The sequence below is a fragment of the Lissotriton helveticus genome, chromosome 12 (genome assembly GCF_964261635.1).
Source record: "Lissotriton helveticus chromosome 12, aLisHel1.1, whole genome shotgun sequence".
Taxonomy (NCBI): domain Eukaryota; kingdom Metazoa; phylum Chordata; class Amphibia; order Caudata; family Salamandridae; genus Lissotriton; species Lissotriton helveticus.
In genome coordinates, this window is record NC_136073.1 from 633,967,577 (window position 1) to 633,989,280 (window position 21,704).

The 21,704-nt window shown below is 44.9% G+C and overlaps 1 protein-coding gene across 1 annotated transcript in view; it reads left to right on the forward strand.

Annotated features, from left to right (window-relative positions):
* Positions 1 to 4,720: 4,720 nt before the first annotated feature.
* The window catches only part of CTCF (CCCTC-binding factor), a 512,861-nt gene continuing 495,877 nt past the window's right edge, over positions 4,721 to 21,704 (forward strand). Inside the window, exon 1 of the mRNA XM_078670971.1 lies at positions 4,721 to 4,980. The gene's annotated coding sequence lies outside the window, so the exon portion shown is untranslated. The remainder of the gene's footprint in view (positions 4,981 to 21,704) is intronic.

The window sequence follows — 21,704 nt, forward strand, 5'->3', positions numbered from 1 at the left end:
CCTAGAGGTCACTAGTGAGCAAGTCACCAGTACTGCATGTCTAGCTCCAGTACCGCAAGCTGCTCCTAGAGGTCCATAGGGAGCAAAGCACAAGCACTTCATTTTAGGTACAGTACCGCAAGCGGCTCCTAGGGGTCCCTAGTAAGCAAGGCACCAGCACTGCTTGTCTAGGTGCAGTACCGCAAGCTGCTTCTAGAGGTCCCTAGTGAGCATCATAAACTTTTGGTCACATATGGTACTGCACACTGCAGAAGATATGGTAAATCCACCCTACCCATAATGCATTGCTTGCAAGACAGCACCACAAATACATTCAAATAGCTATGTCCATATATACAATTAGTAGCTTTGAAATGTGACAAAGAATTATTAATTAATTCTGGATTAGGTTGTACTCTATGTGGAGCTGATGAAGGGAAATGTATAGAAGGTCTAAATGTGAGATATGCTAGCAAGTAAAGTAACTACTTCCAACCTAGTTTAGGACCAGGTAAACATCTGAAAAAAACATTTAAGATCTGTCTCAATCTGGCTTCAGGGTTAATTTTAGCACTGAGACTGCCCTTTGGAAGTGACTGAGTATATCAGAGAAAAATTGGAACAGGGCGATAGGGCCGTTCTGATATTACTTGATCTGTCTGCAGCTTTCGATAGTGTATCTCACCAGAGAGACTCGTTGACAGTTTGAGGAATCTGGGAATTGGTAGGACAGCTCTGGCCTGGTTGACCTCTTTTTTGCAGGACAAAGCGAAAGAAATATGGCTTCCTCCTTTTTCAGCCCCCATGCCCTAATGAATGTAAGAATTCCAAAGCCTCTATTCTTAGCCAGACTCTTTTTAACCTATATATGTCCCCCTTGGCATCCTTAACAGAGGCAAACGGTGCTAAGATTATATCCTATGCAGACAACATGTAACAGATTTTCACCTGTGAAAAAGGAACTGATATCGACGGTGTTAACATCAGAGCATGTCTTACAAAGGTGCTCCATTGGCTCAAGGTGAATCATCTGAAATGCAATCCGGATAAATCTGAGATTGTCTACTTTGGCCAACCTGCAGTTAGTAATTGGAACATATGGTGGCTGGAAGAGTATTCGCTGTCTCACGTAGAGCAGACATCTGTGAAAAACCTAGGCGTTTTTCTGGATAATGCCCTTTCCATGAGGGCCCAGGTCCAAACTCTGGTTGGCACCTGCTTTGATATTATGTGTATGTTAAAAAAATGCCTTCCATTTCTGACAACAGATACTAGGAAAATAGTGGTCCAGGACATGGTGATGTCAAGACTGGACTACGCTAATATCCTGTATCTGGGCCTTCCCAGCTACCTTATTCAGCGCCTGCAAGTAGTGCAAAACACCTTTGCCAGGGCGACCATCAGACCCAAACCAAGGTCTCATATGTCCTCCCTTCTTAAATCCATCCATTGGCTGTGATTGAAAGAAAGGATCAAATTTAAAAATCCCTTGCTGTTTTTTTAAGGCCGTTCATGGAAAAGGAGCAAGCTATCTTACCAAACTAGTTAATTGACACACTACAGCACGATCTTTAAGATTTCTTACTCTAACCTTGTCCGTCCCCTCAAAGTACGTTTGGACCATATGGATAGCAGGTCATTTGGTTTCCTGGATGCACAGGCATAAGAAGACTCCCTGCTACACTGAGAGCCATCTCAGAACTTTCCATTTTTAGGAAACACCTGAAAACATGGCTTTTAAAAACTTAGCTGCGTATCTAGATCCCTGCCACACGTTTCTGTCAGAGTCGGGACACTCTTTTTGAGTAGCTGTCGAGCAATAACAAATACTTTTCATTCATTCATTCATTCAAGTGAGTGTCCTGTCTGAAGGCCTTTAAGAAAATAGTGCCTTGATGCGCTAATTAAAACCTAGAACAATTGATGGACAGAATGTAGAACAATGTCATACATTCACCCCAGTACAGAGATCTGGGCTTAATTCCATTGTTTTTTGCTCCCCGTGCCATTCCAGTTTGGACCCAGCCATATGCAAATCCGTCTTGACCCTGCGCCCAATGGTAACAGTCCAGACCGAACTGTCAGGCCTGGTCCTCCCTGGACTGGAAACAAGCATCCTATGACCGGTTTCGGGGTTTCACCCCATATCAGCAAGATGATCCATGAATGGGTATACCGTCTCACTCAGGGTGACAAATAGAAAAAGAAAAATTGATGGACAGAATGTAGAAAAATGTCATATATTCACCCAAGTACAGAGATTGGGGCTTAAATCCATTGTTTTTTTGCTCCCCATGCCATTCCAGTTTGGACCAAGCCATATGCAAATCAGTCTTGACCCTGCGCCCAATGGTAACAGTCCAGCCCGAACTGCCAGGCCAGGTCCTCCCTGAACTGGAAACAAGAATCCTAGAAACGGTTTTGGGGTTTCACCCCTCATCAGACAGGATAGGTTGACTCCAGTGGCATGGAGAGCATGGGATCCACGTCTGGGTATACCCGTCGCTCTCGGGGTGACAATTGCAAAAAGAACAATTGATGGACAGAATGTAGAACAATGTCATACATTTACCCCAGTACAGAGAGCTGGGTTTAAATCCATTGTTTTTTTGCTCCCCATGATATTCTAGTTTGGACCCAGCCATATGCAAATCACTCTTGACCCTGTGCCCAATGGGAACAGTCCAGCCCGAACTGCCAGGCCAAGTCCTCGCTGGACTGGAAACAAGCATCCTAGGACCGGTTTAGGGGTTTCACCGCTCATCAGCCAGGAAAGCTTGACTCCAGTGTCATGGAGAGCACTGGACCCATGTCCAGAGGGGAACTTGCTTGGCAGTTCGTGCTGGACTGTTCCGACAAGGAACAGGGTCAAGACTGATTTGCATATGGCTGGGTCTAAACTGGTGTGGTTTGGTGAGAAAAAGAATGATGGATTTAACCCAGATCCTTGTGACTGGGGGTGAATACATGCATTGTCAAGCTTTCCGTCTATCAATTGTTTCTTTTGCATATGTCGACCTAAGTGGGAAGGGTATGCCCAGATGTGGGTCCTGTGCTCACTACACGACTGGATTCAAGCTAGCCTGGCTGATGAAGGGTGATGCCCTTAAACCGGTCCCAGGATGCTTGTTTCCGGTCCAGGGAGGACCTGGCTTGGCAGTTCGAGCTGAACTATTCCCACAAGGAACAGGGTCAAGACTGATTTGCATATGGCTGGGTCTAAACTGGGGTGGTGTGATGAGCAAAAGAATGATGGATTTAACCCAGATCCTTGTGACTAGGGGTAAATGCTTGCATTGTCCAGCATTCCGTCCATAAATTGTTTCTTTTGCATGTGTTGCCCTAAGTGGGAAAGATAGGACCAGACGTGGGTCCCGTGCTCACTACACCACTGGATTCAAGCTAGCCAGGCTGACGAAGGATGATGCCTTGAAACCTACCCCAGGATGCTTGTTTCCGGTCCAGGGAGGATCTCGCTTGGCAGTTCGGGTTGGACTGTTCTGACAAGGAAGAGGGCCAAGACTGATTTGCATATGGCTGGGTCTAAACTTGGGTGGTGTGGTGAGCAAAAGAATGATGGATTTAACCCAGATCCTTGTGACTGGGGTTGAATGCTTGCATTGTCCAGCATTAATAATAATAATAATAATCCACATTTGTATAGCGCACAATCACCCGTTAGGGTCTCTAGGCGCTGGGGGCCGTCGGGAAGATTAAGCAAGCTATTGCCCAGAGTCGCATGGTGCTGGGCTAACCTGCCGCCGGAGCCGGGGATCGAACCGTGATCCCCAGATTCCAGCGTCAGTCGCCCTGGCTGCGGCGCCACACCTCTCCCTTCATTCCCTCCATCAATTGTTTATTTTGCGTAATTAAAACTTAGGGCGTAACAACACATGTAACAGGGGGGTCCTTGTGAGGTTGCAAGAAGAGACAAGGCGGTACTAAGGAGGGACTACTAAGCCTAATGACCAATGAAAAGCCACCATTTACAAAGGACAGGAACAGGAGCCAATTAAAAAGATGGGCGAAAATTAGGCGGAGCTTCATGCCCATATCCTGAACACAGCGTGACAGCGTAGCGCTGTCTAGGTGAGACCTTAAAACAATACTGTCACTGCTAAACCAGAACCATACCAGTCAACTTGGTGGCTCTCAAAAGAGGGCGAGGCCAGATGTTCAAGAAAGTGATCCAGTTAAAGTGAATGGAGAAGAATATTTTTGAAAGATGATGCAAATTTGCAAAAGAGTAATCTTAGGTACATTTGTGGACGCATGCAGCTTTTTAGAAGGGCAAGTTGACAAGTATGGTGAAATTAATATTATAATGGATAAATGTATTAAATGATAATGATCTGATGTTTTAAATTCTTTTCTAATGCTGTTTTATGGAATATTTATTAAAGTGTAACCTGTCCAGAATACAAATAATTACTGCTGTAAAATTGAAAAGGAGGATTTAGACTAAATAAACATGTTTTATATAGGGCACTTGTGCATGTCAACTGTCATACTAAAAGGCATTTTTATTTAAGTTCGGGAGAGATCCAGTTAGACTGGCTTCATGGGATAGTGAGCGTTCCATTGCCCTCATCATCAACCCGTGCGTTGTTACAGTGCTTCGTTTATGTCCATGCTCTTTCAGTGTGCAAGTGCGTTCGTCCATATTCTTCCTCTCTGAAATCAAGGCGATACGATGACGCTTGCACGTCACACAAGTTCGAAACTGGCGCTCAGTTTACTTAGGCTTTGGAGTCCCGAGATGCTCTGCGATCTCCTGTGACCTCTTTCCGTATGTGCCCGTCTCCGCCGCCATCAGCGCTCGCAGGCCCCGCGCATGCGCAGAGAAGTCGCCCGCCATTTTGTTTTATATGGGTGTCGCTGCCGCCGCCGTGTGGACGGGCTATTGTGTGCGGGTCTTATTCGTACTTGTAACGTTTTCTCCAGAGACCCGCCAGCGCCGTCCGAGGCTCGGGTTTGGCTGGTCCAGCTCGCAGTGGGCAGGTGAGAATATGTTTTGCAGGAACAACGGCCGCCTCTAGGTGTCATGGTGGAGGCCGCGTCTCTGTCTCCCTCTATCGATGTCAGAGCGGCAGCGGCAAGGCCTGCAGCACACCGACCCCTGGCGGCTACGCACACCGTAGCTGAGCTGTCAGATTCGGAACATGGGTGGCGGGGAAGGAGGAGCCGCGGAAGAAAGGCAGGGGGAGCCATGAATTCGAGACAGAGGCGGCGAGAGAGGAGGGACATGTGAGGGAGAGTGAGACGGGTGGAGGGGTACCAAAGAAGATAACATAGTCGCAGTGTACAGAATCCTGCGAATAAGGCCGTTTAGTAATGCAAAAAAAATAAAAAATAATGCGAAGGTGAAAGACGAGAAGTGGTCATTGAAGCTAGCGAGTAAACCCAATGAAAGTTAATCACCTGTTTGGTACCTCAAGACCACCAGAGTGTTATTTTATGTTAAAAAAATGCAAGGGTAGAAGTATTTAAGAATTAGTGGACTTCGAGGGGTGCAGTGCACTCAAACTTAGAATGACAGTTCACGCTCTCGTGCTGCCCATTTTCAGAATTGAAAAACGTATTTAAGGCATTCTGGAAGTTATACTGGCATTTTTGGAGTACACGTTAGGTGGACCCGAATGCGAAATGAAACCCAGATCCGGCTCTTTACACCGTCCATCTCTTCTCTACTGAATACACAGTCGTTTTTCATCTCTTGGCGCAACTTGAAGCTATCCATGGGACTGTTGTAGTTGAGATGTGGTGTGAGCTGCCCGTGCTGTTTTCTGCCCCCTCCCCATTCTTTCTTTGGACATACAAACGTATGCTCATCGATAATTGTTTTGTTTATTGCGGTTTGCCATTGGTGTCTTAGTGTACCGCATGTGTGCTTACTTGTTGGTTGTAGAGGTGATAGGTTGTGTACGGATTTTACCTATTCTGTCCGTCTAGAGTCTTAAAATACACGTCACATTGTACTGGTCTTTGTATACCGGTGCGCAATTATTCGCATCAAAAGTTAGTGCGCCTGTTCGTTGATGAGCTGAAGGGATATTTAAATGTATTTGTTATGAAATTTGTTTAATTTATTGCACATGGCTATATTCTGTAATGTTTACTGATGTTTTTATTGTCCAAATTCAGTGATGTATGTATTTTAACTTTGGCTTTTATGGTCTACAAAGATCGAAATAAAGCTTGGAAATGGTAATGGATATTTGAATTTAAATGTGGCCTGTCTTTACGCCTCATTTAACTAGAGCCATGGCGCAGCTTAGTGCCCCAAATGTGATTAGATTGCAATGTTATTGCATACATCCTAATTGTCTTATGGCACAGCCTAGTACATTAAACTGGGAGATATAGTGTGGTCTCAACTTTTATCTCTTGTATGCAAACTTAGGACTTGGTTTCTGTACACAAATGTATCCCTTTTCATTTTTAATATTTGTGATTTATGTCGGGAATCCCCACCAAATAATGTTAACATGGCTGTATTCTGTGTGTAAACGATGGCTATCACTAGTACTTATATCTGTTATGTGCAAATAGTGTGTGTGTGTGTGTGTGTGTGTGTATATATATTCACTGAAAAAACCATAGGTTTGACACCAGTTATAGTTAGCTGGAAATTTTACTGACATAAAACCATTGAAATTCCCACGTTATAGTTAGTTGGACTCACTATAACTTGCGCGCCTGCAATGCACTGCTGATGACGTCACATATTACATCACTCATGACATGGTCAGTGACATCACTCATGACATCACTGATGACACCATCCAGTGAATGTGTGTCTTTCTGAAAAATAAATATGTTTTATATATGTATATGTAAAGGTCGATGGAAGAATAAATGTTTAAATAAGTGTCTAAATGGATTTTTTTTTTAAATTGATTGGTAAACTGGCTTATTAAGTGTATCTTAGTGAATACATATGTTAGCGAGTATTGTTTAAATATTTAAATGTTTGTATCAGTGTTTCACTTTGTGTATAAGTGGCTGCATGGGTTGGTGAGTAGCTACATGTGTGTGTATATGGGTTATTAGATGTTTTTTTAGTATCAGTATGAGTGTCTGTATGGTTTGGTGGGGGTGTTACTTAGCACATAGATGCATCAATGACTGACTCACTGTTTGTATGTGTTTTGAAGACCGCATATGTGCAGGACTGTATGGGTGGATGAGTGTGTATATGTGTGTGTTAGTGAGTGAATGACTGTCTCACTAGTGTCTTTATCAGTAACTACATATGTTTTAATCTAGTATATGTGAGTATTGATGTATATAAGTGAGTATATGTGAGAGTGAGAGATTGAAAGAGTTCTTGTTTAAATAAGTATGTGTTTCTATAAGTGATTGTTTAAGACAGTAAGTATGTGTAAGTTTCCTTAGAAGTAAGGTGGTAGTGTGTGTATAGCTGTATATGCAAATAAATGGATGTTCAATAGTTTATTTGCATGTGTGATTGTGTGTGAGTAACTTTTGGATGACTGTCGGTGTGTAACAGGATGTATAGGTGTTTCACTACATATGATTGAATATATGTATGAGTGACTATATAGAACTGTTGGTGAATGAGTGGATGTGTATATAGATGGTGGTATTACTGAATTGGTTGTTGTAACTGGTATGGGTATCTCTATTTTTTTGAAAATTTTAGTTTCTATTTTTGAATGTGTTTCAAGGGTTACATTACACTGAAAGGAGGTCTGTCACTCTGTCACAAGGATGGTGTCATCAGTGATGTCATGAGTGATGTCACTGACCATGTCATGAGTGATGTAATATGTGACGTCATCAGCAGTGCATTGCAGGCGCGCAAGTTATAGTGAGTCCAACTAACTATAGCGTGGGAATTTCAATGGTTTTATGTCAGTAAAATTTCAGCTAACTATAACTGGTGTCAAACCTATGGTTTTTTCAGTGAATTTCAAAGGGTTTTTAAATGCTAATTCCTAACTATAACTGGTGTGTAACCTATGGTTTTTTCAGTGAATATATATATATATATATATATATATATATATATATATATATATATATATATAAAAATTTCTATGGCAAAATGAAACCCCTCATTTTGTTCCTTTTCAAATAAATGTATTAAGTGTTACCACTTTATTCCAATCAAGATGACTTCAGGTGTGCCATACTTTTGTCATAAGTAAGACTGTTAGCGTTCTAGTTGTTCTTTAGAACACTCTGGGACATTCTGTCATTGGGCTATAGTTGGGCTACATCTGGCTGATATTTGGGCTACATTTGGGCTCTTTTGTCTCTGGTGGCCATCTTGGGAGACTCCATATCAGAATTTTTTTAATGAAATATAAGAGGATTTGAGAAGTCACTCAAAATGTGCCCTAATTTTTCTTTCTTCAGCACTAATCATAATTTCAATGGCAAAATTAACCCCCTCATTTTGTTCCTTTGCAAATTAAATGTTTTAAGTGTTAACACTTTATTCCAACCAAGATGACTTCAGGTGTGCCATACTTTTGTCATAAGTAAGACTGTTAGCGCTCTAGTTGTTCTTTAGAACACTCTGGGACATTCTGTCATTGGGCTATAGTTGGGCTACATCTGGCTGATATTTGGGCTACATTTGTTTTTTTTTCTCTCTGGTGGCCATCTTTGGGCTACATTGGGCTAAATTTGGGCTCTAATATATATATATATATATATATATAGCCCAATATATATTTTTTCAAAGTTAATTTTCGTAAAAAACACTGGAGCACATATCTTGAGACATAGCAAAGGCACATCGGGCTACCAGTCCCTACAATTTTGCCAAGTTTGGTGGAAAACCATTCAGCCGTTCGGGCTAAAAGTGAGTCCAACCGCCCTATGGAAATTAACATGGGGAAAACACGTTTTGGGACCCCCCTTTTATCTCGGCCCCCGCTTGACGAATCCCCCCCAAACTTTCAGGGAAGGAGCGGAGCGCCGCAAGGCAAAGTTAAGGAAAATTTCAGGAAGATTCCTCAACCGGCGCCAAAGTTATTCCCAATAGAATGTTGCGATTTCCCTATGGAAAACAATCCTAACTATATTTACCTACTGGCTATCGCCAGTAGGTAATATATACATATATATAGCATTCCTTGAAAGCCTCCAAGGACAGATGAAGACATACTCGGGTGGAATCTAATCTACTTGATTTTTTTGTTTCTGAACGGATCAAACGCGTTTCGGATTTTGCTAGTCTTTTTCTAATATTGAAGAGACACCATTCTTTTTTTTAATTTTGAGGCATCCAAAATACCATGTGACTATAAACTTAGTAGACTTACTTCAAAACACACGCAACATACTTCAAAACAGACTGCAGCAGCTTTGTGTGTGGCTATAGTGAACTAGTTACATGGCATAAATTCATTTCACATAGCAGCTAAACTATGCTTCTCTAGCTTCTTATAATGACAAACAGCATGTAGAATATATGGTAATAATACCATGCATTAAACAATAAATATGTTAAGTATTACTCAAAATTCTAATCTCCAAATATTATGTTAACTTTTTAAATAGTTAAACCTGTATCTATGCATGGATAACACCTATCTGGTTATAAAAACATATTTGTATATATAAACAAAACAGTCCAGGGCACACGTAATGAGTCAAAATTGGTTCTGTACGATATGGTGAACTAAACAGGATGTTAGAAAGCAACAGATCTTGTCTGATCTCAGAAGTTAAGCAGGGTCGGCTGTATCAAGCTGCATTGGTGAAGAAACCTTAATTTATCAGATGGATTGTATCATATGGATTACTGCCTGTACTAAGGACTTGGATTGAACATTGATCCTGAACTGCTGTCTATGGAAAAGTGGACTAAAATAACACCTGTGATCTTGAGATGATTATTGACATTTTAATACCTTGTGTGCCCGGGAAGGATTTCTGTTGAAGGTGACATTGAGGCCTGGGGCAAAGTCTCTGGTTCCCATCACCGGAGCGAGGGGTGGGGGGAGGTAACTTCATAGACCCCTTTCGGCTCGTCACTGAGTCCCACACTTGAAGTGTGTGTGAGGAGACCAGAGATAGTTCACTGGACGGTGTGTGAGGAAGAAGACCTTCCACAGATCCGTTTCTGCTAGTGCCCTGTCAAACAGCCATCTCTTTTCTGATTCAGGGCTTGTCCATTCAACTTGCTACCTGAGTTTCGAGGCCTGGTAGTAATGAATCAGACATGGAACCCCTAATCCTCCTCTGAGTGGTGTATGCCAGCTATGCTCCCTGCTCATCCGTGGTGTCTACCAGCCCACACAAACGTCTGTATTTTGCTTTGTAGATGTTTTAATGTCCCCTTTGGGGGCTGTAATGGGAGGGTCTGGAATAGGTATAGGAGTTTGGGCTGGACTATCATTTTCATGGCTGCAACTCTCCCAATCCATGATGGCTAATAAAAGCCGCCAGCATGAGAGATCAGCCTTTACTCTCCCCAGCAAAGCTCTATAATGCAGAGTCTTCACCTCTGCTACAGTTGAGGTGAGTTGAAGACCCAGATACTAAATAGATCGTTGGGCCCATTAAATTGAATGTGCTTGGGAGAGGACCTTTCGGGTCTCAGGAGCCACCCTGATTCCAAGTGCTTGAGATTTTGAATTGTTATATGAAACTCAGAGACCGCCCCATACTGCCTCACCTTGTCCTGGAAACTTTGAAGCGACCTCCCCGATCTTCTAATTCTGCCTTCACGCCGTCTGTGCAGCGGGAGATATGATGTTTGTCTCCTCTGAAGTGCATCCACGATATCCCTGAATGACCTTTAACTTTTTGAGTGAATGGCTCATATATTTGGCGAGGGGGGGGGGCGCAACAGAGGGCATCCCTACCTTGTCCCCCGGTAAATTGACATCTGGTCTGAACTCTGACCATTGACTTTCACCAGAGGGGATGGAGTGCCGTAGCCGCTTAAAACCAAGCCCTAATCCTCTCGTAGTCTAAAACGTGTTAGCGTCGCTGCCATATAGGGCCAGTGGACTCAGTCCAATGCCTTCTCTGGGTCTCTGGAGAAGAGCGTTGTTTCGAGTTGCGATTGACCTTGTCCTTCAGTTGCGTAGTATTATCCATAGATTGCCTGGCCGGGATAAACCTGGCCTGGTCCGGTTCCACCAATCCTGGCATAAGGGGTGCGAGGCGAGATGCTAATATTCCTGTTAGCAGTTTCAGGTCAACATTTTATAAGGGATATAGGTTGATAAGACCCTCATAGCAAAACCATAGCAAAACCCAGCAAAGACAATGCCTATCACAGTTATGGGACCCTCTGCCATAGAGGGGTGAAGGAAATCTGGGCTTGTGATAAGAGTTAAAAACCCTAGTTAGCAGAGGTGCGAGTTCCCTGCAGAATGTCTTGTAAAAAGCAGCAGGGTATCCGTCTGGCCTAGGCGATTTGCGATTCCTTAACCAAGATATAGCAGAGATAACCTCTTCCACTCTTATTGGTGTCTCCAAGCTCGCCATCTGTTCCTCCGTGAGCTGTGTCACTGAGGCTTCCACTAGATAGCTCTTAATTTCTAGGTCAGAAAGGTCTTGTGACGTATATAAAGAAGCGTAGAAGGACCTGAACCCCTCTACCACTTGTTTGTCTCCCTCGACTAAGGTACCGTCCTCCCTTTGCAGAGATTCGACCACAGAGGCCTGTCTCTGCCCTTTCAGTTTATTCGCTAAAAACCGTCAACCTCTATTACCCCCACATAAAATGCGTGTTTGAGATGCAAAAGTGCGTTGTCCAGGTCCAGCCCCACTAGATTTTTTTTCTAGCAGCCTCCAGTTGTCATATTCTAGGTGGCCCAGTATGTCTGTGGATGCGTTTACGTTTCCGCACCTGTTGTTGAAGCTGCGCATGTTTCTCCTTCCTGATCTTATTATCTGCAGCGGAGATGAATATAAATTCACCCCGCAGCACTGCTTTCTTTGCGTCCCAGACTGTTGCGACGCTCACCTCCGATGTATCATTAACCGTTAAGTAATTCACTATTACATATCTAATTTGCTTGATCACTTCTGGTCAAGCAGTAAGAGACTATCGCAACCTTCAGATTTGGGGCTGGGGTTGCCCTGAGGGAGGGACGGTTCCAGAAGGACCACAAAGTGATCAGGGCACGAGGTTCTATCTCAATCGAGGTTGTTGCATGTAGAGTATCACAGGAGCCCAGGAAGTAATCAAGCCTAGCGTGGAATTTATGTGCATGGGAGTAGAAGGTGTAATCACATGCATGGCGTTCTCTTCTTAGGTCCCTCAGGTCTAGCTCCAGTAACCAACTAGCTCCCTTTGTAGAGATTGCTCCCGTTCCCCCGTCTCTGTGATGAGCAGTCTAGCTTACTGTGAAACACAAGGTTATGGAGTTCCCCAAGAACCACCCACTGATATTCAGCCAACATGATTTCTGCTACTGCTTTGTGTAAAAATTGTTCCTGGCCCTCGTTCGGGGTGCAAATCGAGCCTGTGATCAGAAAGTGTTGGCCCAAATGAATACAAAACCACAGCAGGTGTCCCTTGATCTCGGTAACCTTTGGCGCCACCTTCCCTCTAAAGGAGCATGAGCAGAGCACCGCCACCCATGCAGCCTTTCGGGCAAATAGGAGAAGAACTGCTGTGGAAATGCTCTAGATTGTAATATATGCCAGTCTCTAGTTTTAAGGTGGGTTACCTGAAGTAGGCAGGTGGCGGTCCGCATGTGTTCCAAGTATGAATAATTAAGCCCTTTAACATTATGGGTCAAAATCCTTAACCCCCCCCCTGCAATGAAAGCCTTAGGAGACTCCATGTATCCCTCTTCCCCTTGCTCCCTTTGTCTCCCTGCCGCCCGTCTGCCTAATGCACCCCTGCGTAGCACTTGTGATGCTGTAAAATTAACCCCTGTGCTGCTAGGCCTTCTCCCCCGTGCTAAGCCTTTTTTTTTTTTTTGGTATTTGGGGTAGTTCACGCTTAGGCCCCTGTAACTTTTTGACCACATAAGGTATCCACGCCAAATTTGCGTCCTTTTCTTCCAACATCATAGGGTTTCTAAAGGTACCCAGGGTTTGTGGATTCCACTGGAGGGGACCCAGAAATTAGCCAAAATACAGCAAAATATTTTTTTGGGGGGAAAAAAAGGCTACAGATGTAAGCGTCTGGTATTTTACCTGCAAATGGTATCAACAAAGGGGTTGTGGTGCTTAAATCACTATCTTCCCAGCTTTCAGGGACAAGCAAACTTTTGTCAGAAAACCTCTTTGCAGTTAATGGTAGAATTGGGTATGAAAGTAATAATGGATCCTGGAATGCTATTTTAGAAAAGTAGACAAAATTCTGAATTCAGCAAGGGGTCATTTGTGTATATCCTTCAAGGTTTCTTTACAGAAACTAACAGTTGAATATAGGAAAAATTGAAAATTAGTTGAAAACGTTGACACAAATGGCTATTTGTTTCACCTGTAACAACTTCTAATTATGACAGCTGTTTGAAAGCAATATACCAGTACATCCGCTGGACCTTTCTGCTTGTGGGGATATATAGAACTTGTAGGTTCACCAAGAACCCGACAAAGCCAATAACTGAGCAGTGTCTTGCAATGGTTTTTTATTATGTATCTGGTATATAGCAATTAATTTGGGAAAATATATACATGGCAAAATTGGTATGAAAGACACCTATGTATTTCTGAAATTGGAACAAAATATAGAGTTTAGAAACCGTAGATGTTTGCACATTTCCGAAATTGTGAGTACTCGTACTAGCATGAGAATTTTATAGCTCATTTTTCAAAATGACTGCTTTTTTACACATTCTTTCATTGGAAGGCAGAAATGCATCAAAAGTCAATAGGTAATAACAGTTGCTCTACAATTCTGTGTTACCCTAACTCTCCTGATAAAAATGGTACTTCACTTGTGTGGGTAGGCTTAGTGCCCTTGACCGGAAACAGCCCAAAACGCAATGTGGACACACCACATTTTCACAGTGAAAACTGACCCTTTTTTGCAAAGTGCCTAGCTGTAGATTTTGAACCCTCGCTCTGCCGTCGCCTAGGGAAACCAAGCAAACCTATACATTTTTGAAAACTAGACACCCAGAGGAATCTAAGATGGGGTGACTTGACTGGCTCTCACCAGGTTCTATTTCCGAGAATCCCTTGCAAACCTAAACATTTGTTAAAAAAAACACATTTTCCTCACATTTCTGTGGTGGAAAGTTCTGTAATCTGTGTGGATCCTTCAGAGAAAAATGGTTCCTCATTTGTTTGGGTAGGCCTAGTGCCCGCGACCGGAAACGGCCCAAAACGCAACGTGGACACACCACATTTTCACAGTGAAAACTGACCCTTTTTAGGTCTTGCCTAGCGTTGAAGTGCGCATACGCTGCTCGCTCTGCGAGACATTTTGTGGATGAAATTTCAGAAGTGGACTTGAAGCCCCGCCCCTTATTTTCATTGGCTGGCGTCATAGTTTATGTAAAACGGCGGCCTCTGATTTGAACTGAGCCTTTTCGGTTTCCGTCCTTTCTCCTTTTCGTCCGGACTGGATCGTCTGCTTTTCAGCCGTCGTGAAGGTATTTCTTATCTTTAGTAGGCGTGTTTCTTCTCACCCTCGCCCTCCCTTGTTTAATGAGTGAACAGATGGCCCAGTGCCTCCAGGGACACCTTATGTCAGCCCAGCCCCGAACCGACAAGCATGGAAATGTAGTTCAATTGAGGCGACCTAGGAGTAACACTCCCAGAATACATTTGGTTGTTACAGGAAATCCCAAGTCTTGAAAACGTGCAATCATCGAGCGCTTGGTTAGTTTGACTTTCTTAGAGCTAAATACTGCGATGTATTCTTTCAAAAGTTCGGACACTCGAGGGACATCGGATAGCACAAGGTCACACACTGAGAAGTGTAAAAGACAGCTTTTGCACACCAGTCTCGTGGTCGAATGATCGACAACTTGTTATTTCTGTCTTCTATTGGTGAAGTGCATCGTTCGCCTATAAGACGTGATTGTCATTTGAGTACATTTAGTTGACAACCCACGCCTCCTAGAGACACACCCACCTCTCTCCTCTCCTGACCTTGTCCAGCACTGTCAAAGAGACATTATTCTGAAGGGAGACGCAGACGCTTGAAAATGCCACTGCTCTCCGGCTGCGAGGCCTGAGAATGGGAACAACCCCGTCTTCAGTGTTTTGTTTGCCTACAAGGTGACCAGAGCTCGGGTTCAGCTCACTACAGGACGTGATATTGGAATCAGCGGAGAAAATAAAATTAGTCTGAAATACGTTTAAATTAATGGAAAAGGTTCCCATTGTGGCAACTAAAAACGCAAGCTGAGCACGTAGTAGGGGCGCAGCTGCAGGTCTGTGCAGACACCAGGGTCCGCGGAGGCAGGGCTCTGCAGGTTACCCACAGTTTCCCCCTGAAGGAATGGCAACTGAGAGAGGCAAGAGGATCATCACCAATAATGTTCAGGGGACACACCTTGCAATTGTTCTAGGACCCGCAGCTTCCACACTCCAGACGAGGAGGGAGTGCCATCAGGTAACAGCCTTCTTGAGAGAGAAGATCTCTAACTCATGGGGACATCCCTTTAGGTGGAGTTTCCATTGGCAGGATCCGCTTCAACACCTCCGCTCTCTGGCTGAGGCGTGCAAACTGTTACAGATTGACACTCGAGATTTAGAGTAAGAGGGACCGGGAGGTGGAGTGATCGAGAGAACAGGAGACATCGGTGGAGAAGAGTGCCCGCCAGATTGGGGGGGGGGGGGTGGCGGTGCTAAACGAGACTTGGAGTTCATAGCATCAGAGGAAGGCCCTGCTAGATGAGCTGTCAGAGGATTCCAGGACTCAGGGACCCGCCTGAAGATAAGCTGCATGTGGTGGTGGTGGGGGGGGGTTGATGGGAGAGACGGGTGAAGGAATCCACGTTCCCCAACTTCCCTTTCTCCACTGGACTGAGACTGGGTTTTCACCCAAATTCTCACTCTAAGGTAACTTTTTGGTTTTGTTTAGTGGGATTTTGTTTTTCCATGTGCTAAACAGGGTTTCATTAACCCCTTCAGTGCTCATGACTTAATGGTTCCGTCGTGAGCACCAGTGCTCCTGTGCTCATGACGGAACCATTCCGTCATGAGGACAGGGGCACGAAATCCCTCTGCTGTAAACAGCAGAGGGATTTCTATTTTTTTGGGGGGCCTCGGGAGGTGGGGGAAGAGCTTCCCCAACCTCCGGAGGCCCTTCCCTGGTTTTCAATGTAATGATGATCGCGCGCATGGCGCACTGTCGCCATTAGATTGAAAACAGAAACAGTTTTAGAGTTTCAGTGCTCGTGGGGCTCTCTGAGCCCCCCGAGCACCGAAACATTTGGGAGGGGTATTGTTGGAAAGGGGGAATCTCCCTTTCCAATGGTACTCTTCCCTAGTGGATCCCTGCTTGGGGGATCTGCCCAGGAGGGCGAACCCAAAGCAGGGATCCACCCACTAACACCAGGGAGGGGGGAGCGGCCCCTTGGGCAAGGGTCTTTGCTCCCCCCCATATTGTTTTGGGCACAGCTGTCTTTCTGCCCCCCCTGGGGGGAAGGTGGGGCAGTAGTCCCCGATCGGGCAGAAAGCCCATTAGAAACCAGGGATTTTTTAAATTGGGGTAGGGGCAGGCCAAGATGGACAGGCCAAAGCCCCACCCCCCAAAAAAATGCAACAGCCTTTCTGCCCCCCCAGGGCCGGATGGGGGCAATAGCCCTGAACTGCCCGGGGGGGGAGGGGCGGGCGAAAGTCCACTAGGCACCAGGAATTTTTTTTATTTTCATAATGTAGGGGTGGGGGCTGCCCAGAATGGGCATGATAATGCCCCACCCCAACAACAATTACCACAGCCTTTCTGCCCTTCCCCGGAGCCATATTGTGGCAACAACCCCTTATCAGAAGGCCCAATAGGCCTCAGGAATTATTTTATTTTTAATTCGGGGGGGGGGGGGAAGAGATCAGCCCAGAATGGGCATGCCAATGCCTACATCTCCCCCCAAAAATGCCACTCTTTCTGCCCCCCACCGTGCCAAAAACTCATGGGACCACCTTTGCAAAACAAGGTTGTTTTGTGATAGGTAATTTTGATGTCGCCTCAATACGATGGATCAAAGCTTTATTTCGATATAAAAATATCATAAAAGCACGACACAAGTGAAATACAGTACATATTTTTTAAGAACCAATAATAAATAGTTAAAAAACAGGAATAAAAGACATTAAACCATTTGACAGCTTTGATCGTGATTTAAAAACCTAACAGCCTTGTAAACTTTTTTATCTTAACTCTTTGAGTCTAATCACCCATGCCCAGCTAAGGAATTTGGCTACCCCACAAACCAGTGTAGTGCTAGGATCTGTCTGAAGGATTCTTAGGGCAAAGGCATGACTCCTAGTCTTGAGCTGCCGACAGACGGGTTTTCACCATTTAGATCTTGGTTTATTGTAGGCACTACACACAAAAAAGAGGTGCGGAATGGTTTCGAGTGCATCATTACAAGACGGGCAGATGGCGGATGTTTGATTGGGAGGTTTCCACTTGGAGGTACGTTCCCGTACCGGTAAAGTTCCCAATCTAAACTGAATGTATAAAGCCCTGTCTTTGGGTTTTCTAATAAAATCCATATAAGGTTCAAAGGATTGTACTCAATACAAAATTGGGAACCAATGGTGGACAATATTTAACGGGGTCCAGAGTATGTGTCCAGTCAACTATTACGCAAAAGAATACAAAGTTCCCCAGGGATGGTTAAGGAAGTATGTGTAAAGATATGGAGGTAGAACGAAAGGCAGGGAACGAGGTGTTCCCTTGTTGGAACTAGAAGACCTCACACACCTAGAAGCCTAGGTGTCATGCTTCATCATTGGTCTCCTGCTCCTCGTCAGACTGGCGCTGCAATGTCTGACGGGCGCCGTAGGCGCTCTTTGTTGGAGATCTTTTGTTCCAGCCAATGGTTTGAGTGCGTGTAAGGGGTCTGGTGAAGGTGTAGTCGTGAGGGAATAGTGAGATTAAAAGAAGGTGAGTCGGTCCACAAGGGACTTTATTAACGTGGCTGACTCCCTTGGTTAAAAGGGTGGGAGGGGAGAAAGGAACTGCTTAGTCTACAGTGGGCTAACTCAACCCTCTAAAAAGGTCGACATGTTGCTTGCCTGTCTGGCAATTCTTCAGGACCTCATGTGTAAGGTACTACACAGTGAGAATTAGGTAGACAAAAAATGAAGAAGAAAGATACAACCTCACTGGGTCAATCAAGGAGCAGGCCAATTGGTCCTGCTCTAGAGGGGAGACCTAGAAAAAATGTATAGAAGTACGCCAGTTAGCATTGATAGTGGCATTATTTCACAATACTAAGTATCCTCAGCGCTCAATAAAACACACATACATGAAACGTTATGAAAGGGATATTCCAGAATTACACACTAGTGGGCGTATTAAGAGTAGTAGGTCCATTCCTGACAATTGGGCAGTGTAATCTTGGATCAAAAACATATTGAACAATTCAATTGATTGGACGAAGAGATTATCACAAAGCAGTAGATGACTGGATTCGTGCTTACCCTAAGAGTAACACGACAGGGCCCCGCAGTCTGTTCCCGTGGGGCTGTTCGAAAAGGTAAGGTACCTGCAAGAGAGGAACAGATACAGGCACCCGGATTGTGTGTTGGAAATAAAACATGCAGGGAAGCGAGGCCATGGTTGAATGAAGACACATGGCGGGACTAAGAGGAACAGAATCTATGAATGGTAGGACCAATGCGGCTCATCATAGTTCCCTCCTCTGCCTTGTGGGTCGGCCCAGCCATTGATTAGCCCTGCAAGGTGTGCAATTGTCCAGGTCAGGGGGGGGAGTGCAATATGCAGACCGCTTGCTGTTATCTGGAGCCCCTGGCCCTTCATATAGCCTCCTGAAGTGGTCAAACCATTCCCCATCAGTGATATGATTGGGTATTGGTTCGGTGCCACCACCATTTGCTCTTCTTACTAAGGTCCAGAACTGCTGGCCATTTTTAGACTGGCTATCCAGCTTCTGCTCCTCCCAGTGCGAGCATCCCAGGCCCTCTTTGCCACCAATAATGCTCCCCTATACTCAGCTCGTGCTAAGCGGACCTTGGCTGTATCTCTGGTCTGGATGGCACATATCAGATTAGATTTGGCCCCCCTACAATCTTGGTTGCACCACTTGACTGTAGATTTCCTGTTCTTAGATTGGGTTGGCCCGTGAGAATCAAGAAAGAGAGCGGCCATCCTATCAATTGTCTCTGCGTAAACCACATCAGCCTGGGCAGGGCCTAAATCATTAGTGCAGATTGCAGAGAGCTTCTCCGTCTGTGCTCTTACAATCTCCCCCAGAGCGCTATTCTTTTGTTCCTCAATAGGTTTTGGGCCCTGGCCTGTCGCGGGTAATTGACCCACCCACGCAAGTGAGGTACCATTTTGATCGGGAGACCTCGGGGAATGCTGTGTATTAGGAAATGTGTGCATCCACGCAGATTCCAGGACTTTCCCAAACTTGAGAAAAAAGTGATTTTTTTTTTCCCAGCAAAATTTGAGGTTTGCAGGTGATGCTGGGGGACCCATGCAAGCCATACCTTGCTGGACTCCCCAGGGTGTCAAGTTTTCAGAAATGTGTGGGTTTGGTAGGTTTCCCTAGATGGCCGCCGGGCACGGGGCCCAAAACTCATGGGACCCTACTTTCAAAACCAGGTTGCTTTGTGGTAGGTAATTTTAAAGTCGCCTCAATAGGTTTTGGGCCCTTGCCAGTCGCGGGTAATTGACCCACCCACACAAGTGAGGCACAATTTTTCTCATAAGACTTCGGGGAATGCGGGCTGGGTGGAATTTTGTGGATCCACACAGATTCCAGAACTTTCCACCACAGAAATGTGAGGAAATGTTTTTGGGGACACATTTTGAGGTTTGCAAGGGATTCTGGGTATCAAAACCTGGTGAGAGCCAGTCACTTAACCCCATCCTGGATTCCCCTGGGGGTCTAGTCTTAAAAAATTTATAGGTTTACCAGGTTTCCCTAGGTGGTAGCAGAGCTAGGTTCAAAATCTACAGCTAGACATTTTGCAAAAAAAGTCAGTCAGTTTTCACTGTGAAAATGTGTTGTGTCTATGTTGCGTTTTGGGCCGTTTCCTGTTGTGGGCACTAGGCCTACCCACACAAGTGAGGTTCCATTTTTCTCAGACTTTGGGGAACGCCGGATGGCTGGAATTTTGTGGATCCACGCAGATTCCAGAACTTTCCTCCACAGAAATGTGAGGAAAATGTGTGTGGGGGGGAGGGGGTTCTTACAAATGTGTAGGTTTGCAAGGGATTCTGGGTAATAGAACCTGGTGAGAGACAGTCAAGTCACCCCGTCCTGGATTCCCCTGGGTGTCTAGTTTTCAAAAATGTATAGGTTTTCTAGGTTTCCCTGGGTGCAGGCAGAGTTAGGGTTCAAAATCTACAGCTAGGCACTTTGGAAAACAAGCATTTACAATGCAATAGGTCTTGCAATGACATTATTTTAAGCTATTAGCATGGTAAATGTCATTGTTTTTTCTTTCCTTCGTGAAGCAAGAATTTCTGTTCAGTGCAGGCGCTGCATAGAACCGCAAATTCCTTCTCCTTTTTAAGATATGTGGAAATGTACTCTGGACGACAAAATAGATCTATCGGAAGGGGACTTCAAAGTCTCTCTCATCCGCCAGCTATCAAGGCGGAGAAGTCACTATATGGCAGCAGTTTTCTTAAACCAGCAGGAAGGGTGCATCGTAACACCACCTGCTCAAGGAGTAAAAATCTGAGCACAGAACAGAGGACGCACATATAGAAACGTGGTGCAGAGACAGAGCAGAAATGCACTGCAACTCTGCGACTGCCTGGCGCTGAATGTGGGGTAGGAATACTGGCTTGGTCAATGCTTATTAACCGCATCAGCGCTAGCGGTTTTCCCGCTGTGCGCTGACTTTTTAAAAATACCGCGTTACATGTCGAGCTGAGCTCGTCATGAGCGTGCGAGCGGCGCAACTCATGACGAGCTCAGCTCCTAATGAGCGCGGAAGGGGTTAATAAAAGTTTAACAATTATCAAAAGCTAGTGCTGTGCTGGTGCATTAAAAGATCACAACTGCGGGCTTTCCTAAAAAATATTTCGACCCAAGAGCCCTGCATTGCAGGGGGAATGAATTTATATCCTGTTATTTCGATAAAAACACTACAGAAGGCAGATGGCTCTGGAACATCTCAGCTGGGCCAGAGAGCGGAGGTGTTGAAGCAGATCCTGCCAATGGAAAGTCCAACTAAAGGGATGTCCCCATGAGTTAGAAGATCATGAATTGCAAAGTGTGTCCCCTGAACATTATTGGCGATTATCCTCTTGCCTCTTTCAGTTGCCATTCCTTCAGGGGGAAGCTGTGGGTACACGTGATGATATCTGTTGCTTGTGAATGCCCAGAGTTCCATAGTTTAACCCTGTGGGTCCTATCCAGACTGATCTAGGCTGCCGGAGTGTCACCCAAGATATGGGCAAACAACTAGGTGTCGTAAGCTTCCAAATTTCCCGTCCAGCCCCCCCCCCCGATCCGAATGTTGTTCCGTCTAGTACGGTTCTCGAGATCTTCTGTATGCACCTGGAGGTCAATTTGCTGGTCCATAAGCCCATAAGCCTAAGGATCTCCTGTTACAGTTGGTCAATTTCTTCATCTCGTCTGTTCTCCCGTCCCTCCAGAGCATCTACTCTC